The sequence below is a fragment of the Phoca vitulina genome, unplaced genomic scaffold (assembly GCF_004348235.1).
Source record: "Phoca vitulina isolate PV1807 unplaced genomic scaffold, GSC_HSeal_1.0 scaffold9, whole genome shotgun sequence".
Taxonomy (NCBI): Eukaryota; Metazoa; Chordata; class Mammalia; order Carnivora; family Phocidae; genus Phoca; species Phoca vitulina.
In genome coordinates, this window is record NW_022589712.1 from 1,618,542 (window position 1) to 1,636,172 (window position 17,631).

Genomic DNA, 17,631 nt, shown 5'->3' on the forward strand with positions numbered 1-17,631 from the left:
AGGAGAATTCTCCACATCCCTCCTCCCCGCAGAGCAGGCGCCCCGCAGCCTCCCGCATGCTCACCAGGGGGCGCCGTGTCCACGCTGAGCCGAGCTGGCAGCGCGGGACGTCATCTGGAAGGAAGAGCCACGGCCTACCCAGAGGTGAGATTTTGCCTGATTTCAAAGCATGAACAGTTTCTGTGTGCTCCGGTTTTCAGAACGAGCCTGTCTGGGGCGCTTGTCCAAAGTCTGAGCTCAGAACCAGCGGCCGCTGCAGGATCCCGGAGTGAGCCCCCCCGGGGCCCTTCCAGAGGAGAAGAGATGGCCCTGGGCTGGGGGGGGGGGGGGGCACAGCCCCGAGGATCACCCTGGGTGAGATTCCTGGCCCGTCTCTTTGCTCTGAACCCAACATTCAAGCAAGAAATCAAGCAAGAAAGACAGAGTTTGCATCCAGAACATCTCAGTCTTACATTAAGAAAATGCTGGAAAAAACTGCAGAATATTCTCTGGGCCTGGGCACAGCCAAGCTGCCATTCTCGGCCCCGAGGTCCTGAGGTCAGTGCTTTCTCAGCTGGTTTTGGAAAGCGGCCTCACAGGGCATGCCTGACCACCCACTCTGAAGACCCTAGCCCCCGGGGAAAGTCCTAACCGGAATAAGCACGAAACATAAAGATGCTCATTAAGTGCCTTTGCGTGGGTTTCTGCATCGGTAGAGTGCGGGCGAGAACACCCCAGGCTTCGTAGGGCTCTGTAAGGCTTTAAATGAAATGATTCATGTTAACCCTCTCCTATAAATGATCGTTACAGAGAATAGCACAAGCAATGGATGTGAGGACACTTTCCCCTCCGGGTGACAAGTACTGACTCATTTATTCACCAAGCATTTCTTCATCTCATCAAACATACTGAGCATCGGGCATCGAGCTCAGCGCTGGGGACATGAAGCCGGATGAGACACCGTTTCTTCCCCAAAGCCTTTACACATTCCAGAGGACTGCCCAGTTTTGATTCAGTGCTATTAATGTTTTTTAACTACGGTTTGCAACCAAAAAAAAAAAAAAAAAAAATAGAGTAATTAACTTATAAAGACAATTTCTTTATAAACAAGAGTTCTGAAGGCGAAAGTTGATCGTGTGCAGGCCCACAGCCGTGGGCTGAGAGCGGCACAGAGCTCCGTGTGGGAGGCCAGCAGCGGCCTTCAGAGGCCCAGCGCCCCCGCCCTGTGCGAGCTCACCCTGCACCTGCAGGTCCGGCCACGGTCAGCAGCCCGTGGGCACCGCAGCCTCCCAGCCGTTTTGGACAGCCCCTGAGCTCTGAACGGCTTTGAGCCCTCGTACAGAGGATGAAGAACAATCAAGGAAAAACGCTGTTTCGTGACATGTGGAAATGACATGAACTTCCAGCGCCCATAGCCAGGTGGAAATTTGCTGTCCCTCTGGCCGTCTGAGGACCTACAGCACACCCTCGATTTTGTCTCCTGTCATCCGCCCAGAGGACAGCACTTGCGCTCTGACTCCTCATCAGTGAGTTTGCCCCCACGCGTCCATCTGTGCAGGTGCGGAGCCCCCCCCCCCCCCCCGGGCTGCTGCCTTCCCATGGGGATGAATCCCCCGCAGGAAGACCGCGGAGGTAGCGGCCCACCCCACCCCTGGCAGCCCCGGCCCCCACCCTGCGGTGTGGGGGAGCGGCTCCCTCGGTCCCTTGCGGGGCGTGCTGCTCTCGAGGAGCCCCGGGCGGCAGGACATGGGCCGGACGGGCTGGGTGTGGGGGGAGGGACTGCAGAAAAATAAGTTGGATGGACACAAAGTAGGCTGGTGTCCTCGTTCTGCAGATGCTTTTTCCTCCAACACTGGGCGGAATCCCGAGATGATCTGGTGCCGCTCTGGGGTCACATTCTTTCAAACAGAATGAGATATTGTGATAAAATCTAATAATGACGCTACGTTTGTTTTGTTTTGTTGTTTCCAGTTGTCAGGAGAAGGAAGAATTGTCTCAACTTGAATTTTTTCTCCCACCACTTTTTCCATTGGTCCTTGGCACACGCTATCAGCGTCCCCTTGGAGGCCCTCCTTCTAAAGGGGCGACCCCAGCTCGGGGCCTGTAGGAAGCCTCCCGCTCGCAGGGGACCCTGAGGGCCGCTGCAGCCCAGACGGAGCAGGCAGGCAGGAGCTGGTGCCGAGGGCAGGGAGGCCTCTGTGCGGCTGGGCTCCATCTGACCTGGAGGTGCCCTGCGCTTGGCAGATGCGTCCTTCTCCGTGGGCCTGGCCTGAGGGCAGCCAGCGCCCTGTAGACACCCCAGTGGGGCGCCATCTCCTTGGTCACTCCCTGCCTCTCTTCGGCGTGTCCTCACCCTGAAGCCGATTAACAGAGGTGCCGAGGTAACCTGTCCAAAGTCAGGGGGAGCTCTTGCTGGGCCTGAGCTCAAGTCCCACCCTTGGAGGTGGGAAAGAGGTGTGCCGTCCCACCCTTGACCCCACACCCTCCCTGCCCAAGAGATGTCACTCAACACTGGGGCCCCCAGCAGACGCCACACCCGAGCTCCCTCCTCCCTCCAAGGGAGCCGCCTCCCACACCTCCCGTGTTCACACCGGCAGGCGGGTCCCCCCTCCAGACCGAGCGCGCCTGCTGGGAAGAGCCAAGACCACCTCCTCCTCTCTGTGCTCCCGCGGGCCGCGTGGGGATCCCGCAGCTGGGTCTCCGCGCCTGTGCTGGTGCTGGTTCGGGCGCCCCGTTCCCACCGAGAGTGGGCCTGCTGACTGGCGCGGAGTAAACCGCCAGTGGCTCTTTCTCTCACCACCTCACCCAGACAAGGCCATGCTCTACTCTTCCAAGCCTGCTGGATAGCGGCTGCTGTCTGGTGGGACCTTGCAACCTGCTCGGCCTTGTTCTCAGGACGCCCGTGTTTTAAGTCACTTCCTCCTCACACCCACTCCGGCAGGTGGGCTCGTTTTGGGGGCCAGTTTGCAGATGTAGAGACTGCAGCACGGAGGGCCTGACCTCCCCCAACTCGAACGTGAGCTGAGACCTTAACCCAATCAGTGCTTGTGGCTGGTTCGTAACAAAGACTGTGGACTCAGTCCTTTGTGGCTCTTAAAACGATTTCTTCATATTCTTGGAGATGGGGGAAGCAGATTATCGTCGTTTATAATAACCCTAAGAAACCTGAAGTCTTCTAAGCCCTTGGTGCAGCTTTAAATGTCAGCCCAGGAATTCAAACTCTCCCATAAGTGGCAAGTGGGGCGCCAAGGTGGCAGGGCCAAGAACTGTCAAAACCCAGAAGGCTCCGTCTCTGCTGTCTTCTGTTATGCAAAGGGAGGCCTGACATTCAATCAACAACTTCACAAGGAAGCTGAGCCCTAAGCCAGGGTTGTGGGGAAACGCCCTCTGAAGAGAACCTGCCCCAGTCTGAGTCTGTTATTTGATGGATAAGGTAACACTCCCTTTGCTAGAAAGCCTCTGGGCTTCCACAACACTTTCAGACCGAAACGAAGGAGCACATTGGCAGTTTAACGACCCACTCAGTGTGCCTGCTGAGGGAGCTAAAACACGTCTCTGAGCACAAGTCCTCAGCACGGGTCAATGACCTGCAGAGTCACCGTGAGCAAGTCCCACGCCCGGAGTCTGTGGCGCTCGCCATGCAGGAGCCAGCCCACAGGTCTGGGGCGCGGGGCACCAAGGGCCGCCCACCTACAAGACCATCTCTTCTGTCGAAGGAGCAGGACTGTGTGAGGCGTCAGCTCCCAGAGAGACTTGGGGCCCCCAGTGTCCTCAGAGGAAGCCATGAGCCGGTGACCCAAGCCCAGCGCTCCATCAGAAAGCGGCTGCGTTTCCCCAACTCCGCATAAAGAGACAACAGCCCCGCGGCCGTGACGGGGAGGAAGGCTTTGACCGCAACCGTGGGCCCGCTCTCTGCCTGCTCACCGGCAGCCCAGCACCGCGGCTGAGGGTGCGCAATGGGGGCAGGCGGTGGGCATGAGCAGCTCCGGCGCGGGGAATCGTGGTGGCCTCGGGGACCCAGGGCTGCACACATCCCCCTAAAATAGAAGATTAGCAAGGAGCTAGCCACTAACTTCGTGGTGTAACTACAGGTCCCTTCATCTCTCACCATCTCCTATCCTCAGTGCGGGCTGAACGCAGAAGCTGGGCTTGACCTCAGGACAGCCCCTCAGGCTCAGCAGGAGCCATGTGGACCAGCGCACTCATGGACGGCGGCCGATGCCCCTGGGAACAGGGTCTTCGGAGCCGAGATGCCCGTGACTCCTAAGCCGAGCCTCTTTCTAAGTCACTTCATTTGCGGGTAGAAAAAATTGGCTCTAAGTGCTTCCTGTAATTATATGAGCTAAAGTGCATGAGAATAATCAACAAACCATGTCTCTGCCAACAATTAAACAATCATTTAATTTAATCCAATGCAAAACTGTTTCACAAACATGTCTGATACAGAAACTTGCCCTTAAGTTTCCTATTTCTCAAAGATAAAAGTGTGTCCTCACTTTTAAGTGTTTGATTGTGAATGATGTAGTCGTTTCTAGAAAATAGTAACTGTGGACGCGTGTGCGGTACTTTTCGGGACTCCCAAGCGGTGGGTGTGTGTCTGTAAAGGAATGACGGATTCGAACACACGGTCAGGAAGGCGGGTGTCAGCAGCCGTCATCCTGGCCAGAGCACTAACACCCCACTGTATTTTCAATAATTTCAATACACTTCTTTCTAAAATACGTAATTCCTACTTAAAGAAAACATAGCTACTATAATTAATTGCCTCTCAATCAGTTAGGGTCCCGTGCTGAACAATTTTTTATTGTTTTTATTGTGTTGCCAACAGCTCCACACGTTACCGAGCTGTTGTCTACATTAAGTGGTCCCAGATTTCTCCTATTTTACTGTATTTTTGACAACATCTCCTCACATCTCTAATATAGAGCTCTTACACCCCCATAATAAATATCCCAATTAAATTTTTGACAAAAGACTTGAACAAGGAAGGCATACAAATATTTTACATACGTCAAAAAAGATGTTCAAGGGGCGCCTGGGTGGCTCAGTCGGTTAAGCATCTGCCTTTCACTCAGGTCGTGATCCCCAGGTCCTGGGATGGAGCCCCACATCGGGCTCCCTGCTCGGCGGGAAGCCTGCTTCTCCCAGAGCTTGCCGCTCTCCCTGCTCGTGCTCTCTCTCTCTCTCTGTAAAATAAATAAAAAAAAAATCTTTAAAAAATGACCACGCATTACTAATCGACTATGAACACAGTGCGTCCTTTTGGTTTTTAGCAGGGGTCACATACACACAAATAAATTACACTTTGCCATCCAGGTCTACACTACCACATGTCAATGTAAGGGCAAACCAGACACCCAGAGCCTTTATCACAGATTATCTACCATCTCAAAAATCCTGGGGCAGTAAACTCACCCCCCAGGAGGTCATCAGGAAAGGAATTAAGAAAAAAGTATTACTGAAATAACACTATAAATTCATGAGCACAGGAACAGAAAACAATGAAGAAATAAAAGGAATTAAGGTAGGACTTCATTTTTAATAACTAGGAACACTCCTGGCCATATGTCAGCGCATTCACTTGGCTACCTGGTACCTGCTTTCCATGTCGTAGAAATTCACTATGATTTTGCAAATCAAGCCATGCCAAGTCAAGTCAAAACACCTGAGTCTGAAAGACTGCTATCATTTTATGAGGTTTATATAGTGGCTTTAGGCAAAATACAACAGGGAAATTTCAGTTCTGACGGCTCTTCCTTACTTATTCCAACACACACAGCAGCACCTTCTCTGTGGTTTGCACCCGGGGAGCCCCTTCTTGGGGAAAAGCTTCTCCAAAGTTCCGAGCGGCTTCCTGCCTTTGTGCTGCCCATCAAGACACAAGGACAGCTAGCACTGCTTCCAAATAACGCACAGTTTACGTGGAAAAGCCAAAATACAGAGAATTCTCAAGGCACCTCATGAACATCAAGAACATTGAAAACTTATACGAATGTGAATTCAGACTTCGTACATCATCCTTTTAGTTTTTTGAAACCAACTGAAGCATCATCATATAACAAACCCCATCACCACGAAGGGGAGCCTCTCAGACGACGGCCATCACCCGCTTCCTGCTGGGAGAGAAGCACAATGCTGACCGAGTCCCTCTGATATCCGGAGCCACGTGGCTCCGTGGCTGTCCCTGCGTGTGTTCGTGCATTTGCCCCGCTGACATAACCCTGCCTCGACGGCGGACTGCCATTCCCCTTCTTAAACAGATGGGATTGTTTGGAGCTGGGTGTTCCACAGCCCTTCCCCAGGCGGGAGGCTCCCATCCCTGCACGCAATGGGGCTCCACGCACAGGAACCGCGTGGACGTGCGACCGAGCAAAAGGAACTTCCAGTCCCTGACCCGTAGACGCACGCAAGTCCTACCAACAAGTCTGGTTGGGGGCAAAATCATGAGGTTCCAATCATTTTTTATGAGATTATTTTATAAAGAAAAATCCATCTGCTGATTGATGCACTGAAGCAGCACCTAATTGCATAATCCCCACTTGCCTTTGGCAAGAATATAATTATTAATTTAATATGGTTGGTTTGCATGCATAGAAGCTGGTGTGTATTTGCTACAACTTTGTTAATGTGTTATTCCCTTCAATCAAAATAAATAAGCTGTTACAGTCTTTATTGAGTACTTGGTGAGAAATATCTATAATTGTCCTCACTTGAAAATTTCCTTTGACTACTACACAAACGTGGTCATATCATAGCTTCAAGAGAGGCTTGAAGACAAAATTAAGCTGGTAGCTTTAATTTATAAGTCAAGGAGTCACTAAATTTTTAACTTTTTATTTAGTTACACGGGTCATGCTTCTAGAAAAATAAAAATGGGTGGTGTCTTACTCTTGATTTCAGCTCAGATCATGATCTCAGGATTGGGAGGTGGAGCCTTGAGTCAGGCTCCGTGATGGGCATGGAGCCTGCTTGAGATTTTCTCTCTCCCTCCACCCCTCCCCCACAATAAAAAATATATATAAAATAAAATTTAAAATCAATATATAAATACAGGAAGAAAAGAAATCAAGTCACCTACAATCCCTTTACCCAGCTAGAACTTTTAACATTTCAAGTGGACAGCCTTTCACATTCCTCTGTGTATGAAATACACACACACATATTCTTGAGGGAGCCACAGTGTTTTATCATCTGGTGTTTGTCTTAATAATATATCATGAACATTTTTCCATGTCAGTAATTTACTCACATTTACTGCAGTGAATTTCACCCTCAGATTCAATAGAAAGTGATGAGCATCAGGACAGACAAATAGGTCAGAAGGACTAGCTCCAGGTGTAGGGGTGATATTTAATAGAGACAGCATTTTAATTCAGTGCAAAAAGGGAGTTTGTTTAAGAAAAGGTGATGTGAGGGGCACCTGGGTGGCTCAGTCGTTAAGCGTCTGCCTTCAGCTCAGGTCATGATCCCAGGGTCCTGGGATTGAGCCCCGCATCGGGCTCCCTGCTCTGCGGGAAGCCTGCTTCTCCCTCTCCCGCTCCCCCTGCTTGTGTGTGCTCTCTCTCTCTGTCAAATAAATACATTTAAAAAAAAGAAAGAAAGAAAAGAAAAGGTGACGTGAGGGGGTACCTGGGTGGTACAGTCGGTTGAGCATCTGACTCTCGGTTTCAGCTCAGGTCATGGTCTCAGGGTCATGAGATCGAGCCCCGTGTCGGGCTACACACACAGCGTGGAGTCTGCTCGAGATTCCCTCTCCCTCTCCCTCTCCCTCTGCCCCTCCCCCTTCTCTTTCTCTAAAATAAATAAATCTTTTTTAAAAAAGAATAAAGTTTGCCAAAATACTGACTTCATGTTGAAATAAGGAAGAATCTTTTTAAAAGATTTTATTTATTTATTTGACAGAGAGAGACACAGTGAGAGAGGGAACACAAGCAGGGGGAGCAGGAGAGGGAGAAGCAGGCTTCCCGCCGAGCAGGGACCCTGATGCGGGGCTCGATCCCAGGACCCTGGGATCATGACCTGAGCTGAAGGCAGACGCTTAACCAACTGAGCCACCCAGGTGCCCCAAAATAAGGAAGAATTTTTAAGTAAGACAATAATCATAAAAGACATCATAAAAGGAAAAAAAGAAGAACATATTAAGTACTGATATGTCGAGAATACCAGAAAGTTGGAGCAAAACAATAGATTGGGGTGGGGGGAGAACACGTCCAACACATACGACAAATAACAGCCAGAATATGCAAGAAGTTCCTACTGACAAATAAGATGAAGACAAACAGGTGAAGATATGAGCAAGCAGGCCCAGTGGTAAGAAGTAAAAGCTCTTAATAAACACACAAAGAGATGCTCACACGCACTAGGAGTCACAGCATTGTTCACCAAATAAACACTGAGATACTATATTTTCACCACTCAAAAAAAGTTTTCAAAAGGAAGACATTCAGTATCGGCAATGACGTGGGTTTGGAGTTTTCACTAACACATTGCTGGTTATTGCTACGATCTTTCTGAGAGAAAATCTTGACATGTTACGATAAAAACACAGATGCTCTCAGACCTAATTCCACTCCTGAGAACACAGCCTTCGGGAATAAAAGCAACGATAGTAAAGCTACACGTATGAGAGTGCTTCCTGAAAGACTGCCATGGTAGGAAGGGATGAAACCACCGAATGTTCATCAACAGCAGAATGATTAAATGTGTCCATATAGTGCAACAGGGTTTATCTGTTAAGAGTTGGTTGCTGACTTCAGGCCCAGGGTGCGCGGGTCCCCACTCTGCTTCGTGGAGCCACAGGGAGTCACTGTGGCCAGGTGACACGGCATCTGGCTGAGAGGGGCTTCAGAGGGAGCCTGGACATACTCTTTGCAGTGTTTCCAGATGGGGGTGGGGCTTTGCAGCATTAAAATGGTTAAGGCGGGAAACTCTTTAGGCTAAAGACTGAAGGTTGGGCTGCTGCCATCTCTGCAGAGTTTGGGAACCGTGCGTTGAGGACACTGTGTATCTCCTGTAATACGACGTCTCTTGTCTTCTGCCCGTACTTCGCAGGCATCTGTATCCACGGGGAGGTACTGGGGGCTGTAGGAGGTTCCGTCAGTGGTTCTTGAGCATCTCTCTGCCCGTCCCCTTGCGCCCCCTCCAGGGGGGCGCCCCCAGCATCGCTGGCAGGTCCCGCCTGCTCCCGTCCGAGGCAGCGTGTCTGAAAGTCATGCGTGAGACGAATAAAGGGGTAACCGGGAATCTGTTCCAGTTTTTAACATCATCCTGGATTGTCTTAGCAGTTGTTGCTGTGCTGCCCAAGCTGGTGGCCCTGAGAGCCCGCCGGGGTGGCCCTGAGAGCCCGCCAGGTGGCCCTAGAGCCCGCCGGGAGACTCAGGGCTGGGGGCCCCGCAGGAGTGGGTGTGGGTGTTTGCTTCCCTCTTGTCCGGTTCCCCTGGCCAGTGTGCTGAGGGAGAGACCGGGGCTTGACCCTGCCACGCCGCCGCTGGCGTGTGCGTCCCCGAGCACAGCTCTGGCCTCGGCCGCCCGAGCTCGTGGGAGCTGGCATGCTCACGGCCGCAGACAGCGCCTGCCCGCAGCCCGATCCCGCGGCCACCGAGGCCAGCAGCGGGCCTCCCTCGCCGGTGGGATGGGCCAGGGGGTGGGGAAGGGGCGACTGTGGTGGTTTTCCTTGGTGGATTGTTGTGTTTTCTAAGTTCTCTGTTGTGGTAATATATTACTTTTACAAATGGAGAGAAAAATAAATAGCCCATTTTAAAGTAAAAAAAAAAAAAGAGTTGGTTGCTGATGAAGCTATAGAGTAACGTGTGTAGCGTAAGAACTGAAGGGATGAGGCAGATGATGGATGGACAGAGGGAGGGAGAGGTGGATACACAGACAGACAGTAGAGAGATGACAGACAGATGATAAATGATAGATAAAGAGATAGATGGACAGAAAGATAGATAGATATGATGGATGGATGGATGGTGGGTGGATGGATGGATGGGTGGATGGTGGATGGATGGATGGATGGTGGATGGATGGTGGGTGGATGGATGGATGGATGGTGGGTGGATGGATGGATGGATGGTGGGTGGATGGACAAGTGGATGGATGGATGGATGGTGGATAGGTGGATGGGTGAGTGGGTGTGTGGATACCTGGATGGATGGATAGATTGGCAGACAGGTGACAGAGATGAAGTTATCAAGGTGGGAAGTGTCAGGAGTAGGCATGTTGAAAGTGTATGCCCCTCAGTAGGAAGCATGACAAGAGCACAGCATCACTTCTGTGATATTCCCGCCTCAGATGCATAACCTGAACCAGGAGGAAACCTTAACAAAATGAAACCAAGGAGCATCCAACAAAATAACTCGTCCATAATCCTCAAAAGTACAGTCATAAGTCAAGAACAGTTTGAACCCCTGCTCCAGCCTGACAGAGATGGGATGGGACAGGTAAATGCATTAGTCTGGATGGGATTGTTCTGACCTGAAGGACATTGACAGGATAACTGGTGAAATCTAAATTAAATATTAGATGGTGATCATGAATCAACATCAACTTCCTGATTTTATTAATCTTTGCTTATTTAGGATAATGCCTTTGTGTGTAGAAAACATACACTAAGGTACTAAGGTATTAATGGTGATAGGGCAACAGGTCATCAATGCATTCTCAATGGCTCTGGGAAAACAGGAGAAAGTTCTTTATACTGTACATATAACTTTTCATAAGCTTGAGACTTGCAAAAACTTTGTTTAAAGGCAAAAATTTCTAGTGGATTCTCATATAAAATAGTGTAAGGAGCACAAGTCTTCCTACCAAAACCAGATGAAAATGATAGTGAAAAAAAAAAAGTATAATCTACACCTACAACCTAGGTAAGTGAATTAAAATACCTATCTAGGGAGGCATGGTGCTTGTGTCACAAATATGGTCCTTCACATCTGACGCTGGGGTGTGCACAGCACCCCAGCCAGCTCTACATTCTCTCACTCTACCATGGAACCAAACTCAAGTACCATGTACACCTTCCCATTGCCTCACAGGTGAACGGCATCCAGGAATCCTCAGTCACAACAGGGAGAGTCAAAGGTAAACAGAAAAGCTGACACCATGCAAAACAGAGGTAATTAAAAACAAACAGAAAATCAGTATCCATAGAGATATTCAAGAAGCTACTGTATCCACAAAATAAAAATGGTATGACATAAAAACAATCCAGAAAATAAGGTCCATCAATCTTTTTAATTTGATGGATACATATCTTTATAGCACAGTATGTAAACACTAATAGTTTAGACAGTGTGATTAAGAAGAGGTGAGAAAAGGATAAAACTCAAAAGCGCTCCTTCTTCTCAGACCTTCTATGTCCTTATGTAACAAAATCTGGAGGCTGGTAGTTATGTAGTGAACGGTAACAGGTAGCAGCAGATTTGCTGTTTGGGAATCAGAGGCATTGGCTCAGGAGGCTGGATTCCTGACATGCACACCCAGGTTCTGGCTGGCTCTCTAAGGCCCAAGAAGTGGTGTTCTCTGTGGGTGTAAACAAAGAAAGATAAAGCTCCTCAAAAATAGACAAGGATTCCAAGTTCATGGAAAATAAAGGATAGGACCAATGAAACAGGAATGAAGTGAAAGGTGGAAAGCCGGAAAAAAATACTGACCATCTTCAAGGGAGCCTGGGGCCTTGGTACAAATCCAGTTCTCTGCTGGGGGCCCACAACTGTTCCCTGGGCTCAAACCCATTCTCGGGGTCACTTGTGATGGAGGATACCACCTTTTTCTTGTGTGTGAGAGAGAGAGAGAGCAGAGTCCACTGCTGCTGTGATTTAACAAAGAGCGATGGGGAGAGGGTTGCCTTAAACAAGTGAAAACTAACTTTTCTAGACCCCCTTTCCACATGACACTAGGGACAGGAGACAATGGCAGAAGAAAGAGGTACAAGACACTAAAATCCCCTTTATTTCTCACATTCTAGAACAACCTGAGATTCCATGCATGACTTTTCCTCTCTAACGCCATTCCACATGAGAGCTGTCCTCATTCTCCTCTGCAGAAAGCTCCAAATTCAGATGTAGCCCAAGCAGGCGAGGTGAACCCACAATTTGTTCTGAAGGTCAAGACTACAAACACAATCTAAGATGGGGCAGGACCCAGTATTTTCCCAGTAACAAGTTCTTGTCCACCACAAATGAGGTCTGAGCAATGCCGGACAAACATTAAACTGAGCAATGGAGGAAGGAGAGGTCAATGAGTGAAGAGTCCATTTCAAGATAGAAAAAGTAATCTAGTAAATTATACCCAGAATAAATAGACTGAAGCAAATAATGAGGAAAATAGACTGATGGATGACAAAACAAACAAAAACAGAGAGGATCAGCAAAGTTAAAAGTTGGGTTGGTGCTTTGAAAAAACTGATAAAACTGTTAAACCATTGCTAAGGCTGATCAAGGCGGAGGGAGGGGTGGGAGGAGAGGAAGCACAAATAGCCAAATGATAGGAAAAAAGCTGGGCATGGAGTACACATATTTGATACATATTTATAGACAATATTATACAACACTTATGTCAACACAATTGAAAATATGGACACAATGAGAAAAATCTGGAACAATACATCTGCAACAAACTGACACAAGAAGAAACAGAAAGTCTGAGTAATTACACAGCTATTCAAGGACTTTGGCTCATAATTTAAAACTTTTACACCAAAAAACCCAGGCATATATGGCTTCATTAATGTTCTACCAAACATTTAGGAATGAAATTATCTTAATCTTACACAAACCCTTACATGGAATATCAAGAAGGAATATTTTCACTCAGTCTGTGAGGCCAGCATAGCACTAATTCTGAAAACCTGAGAAAAAATTCACAAGAAAGAAGGACGGGCTGACCTCACTCATGAAAACTCTAAAACAAAATACTATCAAACTAAATCCAGCAATATATAAACGGGGTAAATACATCATGATCAAATTGGTTTACCCAGAAATGCAAAGTTAGCTTTGCATTTGTAAACTGATTAACATAATTCATATTAATAGAAAAAAAAGAAAAAATAATATAATCACTTCAGTAGTAGAAAATACAGTTGGCAAAATTCAATATCCATTCTAGAAATAGAAGACAATTTCCTTAATCTGATAAAGAGTATCTACAAAACACATACAGCAAACATCATTTTTAATGGTGAAATGTAGAAAACATTCCCACTGCCCTTGGAAATGATACAAGGATGCTTGACATCATCACTGTTTTGACATTGTACTGAAGGTCCTAGCCACTGCAATGAAGCCAAATAAATAGATACATGATAGATAGATAGATAGATAGATAGATAGATAGATAGATAGATAGTATAACGATGAGAAAGAAAAAATTAAAACTTCCATTAGTCACATATGATATGAATGTATATGGAAAAAAATCTTTAAAAATCTATAGATAAATTATTCAAGTGAATAAATGAGTTTAGCAAAGTTGTTAGAGACCTTCCTGGTATTTCCATATATCATCAAAAAAATAAAATAAATTTTTAAAAGATAACATTTATAATAGTATAAGAAAAAAAAACACTAAGAAAGAAGGGATAAACCTCATGAAAGATGTGCAAGATTTTTACACACTAAATTATAAAACATTATTTAGAGACATTGAAAAAATCTTTATAAATAATGGGGTATTCCATGTCCATGGATTAGGAGAAATATTATAAAGACACCATTTCTTTCCAAATGTAACTACAGAGTTAATGTGACCCCCATCAAAATACGAATAGGCTTTTTGTAGAGATCTACCTGTTGATTCTAAAATTTACTTAATATTGTCAAGTGCCAAGAATACTCAAGACACCCTTGAAGAACAAGGTGGGTGAACATGCTCTACTGGGTATCACCACGTCATAAAAAGCCACAATAATTAGGACAAGTGCCAGGATAGGCAAACTAATCAAATAGAAAAGGGAACCCAGAACAGACCTAAATATACTTATGACAAAGGAGGTACTGCATCACAGTTCAAAAAGGACTGTTCTTTTTTTTCCAACAAATACTGCACTAGGATATGTGTTTGAGAAAAAACAGTAATTCCTCCTACCTCATACAATACATAAAAACCATTGTAGGTGGACTGTAGATCTAAATTTAAAAAAAAAGTGAAATCATACAGTTTCTAGAAGCAGCATTAAATAATATCTTGAAGAGCCTGGATGAGCAAAAATTTCTTTAAAATGGCACAAAAAGGATCAATGATAAATAACAATACAGAAAAATGAAGAGTTTCTGTTCTCCAAAAGACACCATTAAGAGAGTCCACAGACGGAAAGAAGACAGATAACTGAACAAGGGCTCATATCCAGTCTAACCCTCTGTCGGTCTCTCTCTTCTGAAGAAAATGTAAAGGAAGAATCATGAATTTTTTTATAAAGAAAACTAGCATCCAGGACCTTATTCACTACACTCATTATACAGCTGAGCAAACTGGAGGCAAGGGGTCATGGAGCTGAGGTCTCATAAGTTCCACTCTAATGCTGTTTCTCCACTACTAGACAAGATAAGCACACAGAACTGAGAAAACAACAACAGCAACAAATCATAAGATAACCTGAAAAACTCAACAATAAAAATACTCAAGAAACTAGGAATCAAAGGGAATTTTCTCTTCCTGATAAAAAGGCACCTAAGAAAAACCTGCAGCTAACATCAGACCCAGGGGTAAGACTGAATGTCTTCCCAAAATTAGGAACAAGACAAGGATACCTGTTGGCACCAATCCTGTCTGACATTGTATTGGAAGTTCCAGGCAATAAGGCAAGAAAAAGAAATTAAAAGGCATCCAAATATGAAAGGAAAAGAGTGAAACTATTTCTATTTCCAGACAACATGATCTTGTAAATTTAAAAAATGCAAGGGAATCCACTAAACATCTACTAGAACTAATAAACAAATTCAGCAAGTTTGCTGGGATCAGTACACAAAATTCAACAGCTTACTTCTATAAATTAGCAATGAACATTCTGAAAATTAAATTAGAAAACATTCCCACTTACAATAGTACCAAAAAAGAATTTTGTAAATATTTTTATTTAGAAATAAATTTAGCAAAAGAAATACAAGACTTGCACACTGAAAACTACAGAACACTGTCGAAAGAAATTAAAGAAGACCTAAATATATGGAAAGACGTCCCATGTTTATGGTTCAGAAGACTTAACCTTAACGTAGCAATACTTCTTCAATCAATCAACAGATTCCATGCAATCTCCATCAAAATCCCAGCCAACTTCTTTGCAGAAATTGACCAGCTGATCCTAAAATCCATATGGAAATGCAAGGGACCCAGAATAGCTGAAACAATCTTGAAAAAGAACAAAGTTGGATGACTTACACTTCCCGACTTTAAACCTTACGACAAAGCTACAGTATTCAGAACACTGTGGAATTGGCATAAGAAGGATATATACACCACTATAACAGAACAGAGAATCCAAAAACTGGTTTCCTGGATCAACTGATTATCAACAACAGTCTCAAGACAATTTAATGGGGAAAGAATTGACTTTCCAACAAATGGTAACAGGACAACTGGACATCCACATGCAAAAGAATGGAGTTGGATGCCCACCTCATCTCACACACAAAAAAATTACTCAAAATGGATCAAAGACTTAAATGCGAGCACGAAAACCATAAAAATTCTTAGAAAAAAGCACAGATGTGATCTCTGGCCTTTGGTTGGACAATGTGTCTTAGATATGACACCCAGAACACAGGCAACAAAAGAAAAAATCGATAAGCTGTACTGCAACAAAATTAAAAACAATTTTGCTGCAAAAAGTGTACGTTTTTGTACACGATCAAGAAAGTGAAATATTCCTCCACAAAAGGGAAAAGATATTTGTAAATCTTATATCTGATAATGAAATTGTGTCTAGAATACATAAAGAATACTTACATCTCAATAATGAAAGGACAACCCAATTTTAAAAACGGTAAAGGATGTAAATACACATTTGTCCAAAGAAGATACACAAATGGCCAATACGTACATGAAAATATGCTTCACGTCACTAGCCATAGGGAGATGCAACTCAAAATCACAGTGAGATACCACTTCACACGTACTAAGATGGTTACAAGCAGAAGGACGAATGCTCGCATGGGCGTGGTGATACTGGGTCCTCCATACGGCGCTGCTGAGAACGTAACAGTCTGTCCACAGTTTGGCTATTGTGGACATTGCTGCTATAAACACTGGGGTGCAGGTGCCCCTTCAGATCACTGTGTTTGTATCCTTTGGATAAATACCAAGTAGTACAATGGCTGGGTCCTGGGTAGTTCTATTTTTAACTTCTTGAGGAACCTCCATACTGTTCTCCAGAGTGGCTGCACCAGTTTGCATTCCCACCAACAGTGTAAGAAATGTCCATCGACAGAGGAATGGATAAAGAAAATGTGGTGGAATGGAATATGACTCAGCCATCAAAAAGAATGAAATCTTGCCATTTGAAAGGATATGGATGGATCTAGAGGGTATTATGCTAAGCGAAATAAGTCAGTCAGAGAAAGACAGATACCATATAAAACAAAACAGATGAACATAGGGGAAAGGAAGGAAAAATAAAATAAGCCAAAACAGAGAGGGAGGCAAATCATAAGAGACTCTTAACTATAGGGAACAAACTGAGGGTTGCTGGAGGGCAGGTGGGTGGGGGGATGGGATAATTGGGTGATGGGCATTAAGGAGGGCACGTGATGTAATGAGCACTGGGTTTTATATGCAACTGATGAATCACTAAATCCTACCTCTGAAACTAATAAAAATAAATAAACAAATAAATAAATAAAAGCAGTCTGTTAGGCCTTCAAAAGATCTAACAGAGTAGTTCCCTACTCCGAGGTCTATACCCCAGGGAAGTGAAAGTATACTTCCAGCTAAAAGTTAGCACCTGAATGTCCATAGCAGATTATTCATAGTAGCCAAAAAGTGGAAACACCCCAAATGCCCACCAATAAATGACTGGATAAATAAAAGTGGTCCATACAATGGAATATTAGCTACCAGTAGAAAGGAATGAAGGACGGAGGAACACTACAGCCTGGAGGAACCAACCCAACAGGAAAGAAGCCAGTCACAAAGGACTATGTAAGGTATGATTCTACCTATTGGAAATTTCCAGAACAGGCACATTAGTGGTTCCTCAGGATGGGGATGTAGAGGGGAAATGGAGAGTCAGGCTAATGGGTAGATGGTTTCTTCTAGGAGTGGTGAAAATGTTCTAAAATTGATCGTGGTGATAGTTGCACAACCTTGTGATGGTTGTGAATGTAGGCGGAACCACTGAATTGTACACTTTAAAAAGGTGCATTGTAATGATACATGCATTGCATCTCAATAAAGCTATTATTACCAAAAAAAAAAAAAAATGGGGGGTTCCCACTGCAGATATACATTAGGTAAAGTGGATAATACGTTTTTCAAACCTATAACAAGCTTAAAATGGTAACATGGTCCTTACAATGTGGTACTGTCCCAAGACTTTATCTTAATTTCTTTTTTTTTTTTTTTAAGATTTTATTTATTTGTGAGAGAGACAATGAGAGACAGAGAGCATGAGAGGGAGGAGGGTCAGAGGGAGAAGCAGGCTTCCCACCGAGCAGG